The sequence below is a fragment of the Toxorhynchites rutilus genome, chromosome 1 (assembly GCF_029784135.1).
Source record: "Toxorhynchites rutilus septentrionalis strain SRP chromosome 1, ASM2978413v1, whole genome shotgun sequence".
Lineage (NCBI taxonomy): Eukaryota > Metazoa > Arthropoda > Insecta > Diptera > Culicidae > Toxorhynchites > Toxorhynchites rutilus.
In genome coordinates this window covers 74,417,604-74,420,347 of record NC_073744.1, presented here as the reverse complement: position 1 = coordinate 74,420,347, position 2,744 = coordinate 74,417,604, and positions in this window count along the sequence as shown.

The window sequence follows — 2,744 nt, the reverse complement described above, 5'->3', positions numbered from 1 at the left end:
ATGTTGGCTGTCCGGTCTCTGGATTGAGATTTGAACGAACGAATGTGATGAACTATAGAGGTTCTAAGGACTGTTATTTTCAGATTCAGAAATGGGAATGAAGGAAGGTCTTGTATTATAGAGACTTTAAACTTTTGCAGTTCATTCGTCTCTAGCCTTGAGAAAGGCCCTTTGAAAACTCTACTCTATTTACTCCAGCGCTACCACCTCCACCCTCTTGCCTTGAGAAAGGCACTCGATCCCTCGCCGTCCAGCTCGTCCAGCAACGATGTTGTCCAGTCGGTGTCCACACAAAGAATGTGGCAGAAATGGGTTATTTATACTCAGTTGAAAACATACGATGCTTACATTGAAATTTTTCCTCTCTCCACATCGCTTGTAGAACTAACACTGTGTTGGATTCGAAGTGGTATATGAATATTGTTACTCACCGATGCATAAGTACACACACACACACACACACACACATCACTTCTCTTTTGATGTTCATTGAGTCAACACCATTTGCTGGCGAGCGTCATACGGAAATTAACTGTCTTTCTCAAGACATGGAGAGGAGTTTGGAAGAAAGTGGCCCACAAGAGCATTTCTCATAGTTATAATTCTAGAATGCTAAAATGCTTCCAATTTTGTCTTGTTTTAACTGTTTGCGGATTAGGGAATCATAGTTTACAGCATATCAAACAACTTTTAGAGAATTTCCGTTTCAATTGGTGTGCGAATCGTCAAAATTCAATCGTAGCAAAAATAGTTTTTACACATTACACAGTTGCCATTCGCCAGTATTCCTTCTATACCATTACATATGGTACATTCACACAGTAGCCATTTAGGCGTAAGGGTATTCTTTCTGTTCTTCCATTATCCAGTTGGACCACCGGACAGCGGGGACAGTTGTTTGATCATTGTTGAGTTATTTATAGAACAGTAGCCCGATGTGTCTGGCAGAGCAGAGCAGTTGTATGGATGAATCGATCTTATTTCGACCGTGGATCGATCTCCATCGCTGATGATTGTTACGTGGACGTAGCTATTCTGTAACAACACAAAGATGGTCAATGAGGGCCCTGAGTTTTGAACTCACGATCGATCGCTTACTAAGCGAACGCGCAACCAATGTGGCTACGGAGACCCCCTGAAAAAAAAATAGTTATTGACGAACTTTATTTTAGAAAATGTGACCTTTTTTCAGAGTGTGTACTCTTATTGTAAGACGTAGCCCTACATTTAGTGAACCAAAAATGAATACTAAACGAACGGTTTACGGCACACAAACGACTCAATTCGTTTGTGTTTATTATTTCGAAAATTTATATCGAAAGCTAACGCTTATCGTAATATCGTAATTGTCGAAATACTAATGATCAGCGCACGCTTGCAGTACATAAAACCTATCACTCTTCATCTCTAGTCCACTGAAGCGGCAACGCCTACGCAACTTGATGTGAACACAAAATTAGTTCGAATCACCGAACGAATCGAGCCAGATAAGTGAATATTCCGACGAGATGGTTATATCCTCCGGGGATGAAGTAAATTGGCAATAAGGCAGAGATAAATCAAAGTGAAGCCAAATATTATGTCTGCAAATGTCTCGAAACCGAGATTCGCCTTGAGTTAGTTTGATGTGAAAAACATGGAGCCAAATGCTGTTGACCTGACTGATTTTTAAATATTCGGAATTAATTCACATAAAGTAAAAAATATTTATATGCCTAAAAATGGAGTGTTATCCTAGATAATGCGAAATTTAATGCGAACGAAAAAAAATGTCATTCATTATGAAAGAATTCTCGACGAAACTCGGCAAGTCGTACAATGGAGAGTCCATCGTCCATAAACAGGCGCCACCTACGACGACGATGATGCTATCAGTGTCTATAAAAATGATCCCCAAATTAGAATGGAAATGAAGCATAAAAATCCATCGGTTTTGGGATTTCCACCCTCCCGGCACGAAACACAAAGAAGAAACACTCTCCGCCCCTCGCGAAGCAGGATTCCACCATTGCTAAGCCATGACGTGGAACATAAAAATTAAATGAAAGCCAAGATAAAACCATGCTCCGGATGGTTCGCTTCGAAACTAAAATAACACTCGGTAAATCATGATTATTGGTCCCCGCTTTCGTTAACCAAATGGATTGCGCGCTGATTTCGGATCGCGCCCGCTTTAAGGCTGGAGTTTGCGGCCACCGAAGCACTTCGTATCGCCCTTTAAAGTTTCATTATAATTTAACGAGACTTCATTTTCATATACTCTAATTTTAATTTCAACCCGAGCAGCTGTACTCCGGCCAAGGCACAGACTGCGGAGCAAAAAAAAAAAAAAGATCGAAACTATTCATAATGCGAGAACCTTCGTCCCTCGTTAAACTTTTTAATTTGCCACTTTCCCTGATATCTGCCGGTGCCGTTTTGCGGTGGATATCCCCCCGAGATAACATCATCAGTTAGCCCACTCCCGTTCGCAAAGTTTGCTGGTGAAGTTGGAACTACGTGTGGGAACGGACCATTGACTGTCATAACCATAACCGATGTGTGTTTTTTCCATTTTTTTTTTCGCTGGTGTAGGTTTGAGTTGAAGGAAAACTGTATTAACGTCCGCTCAGCGATTCTCGGAGGGGAATTCTCACTTTAGCTAGTCAATGTTCGAAGGACGAAACGGTCATCTGTTCGCGTTTAATGACGTTTCACACCTCTAATTTCAATTATTGAACTGTTGCAAGAATTCTACATAAACA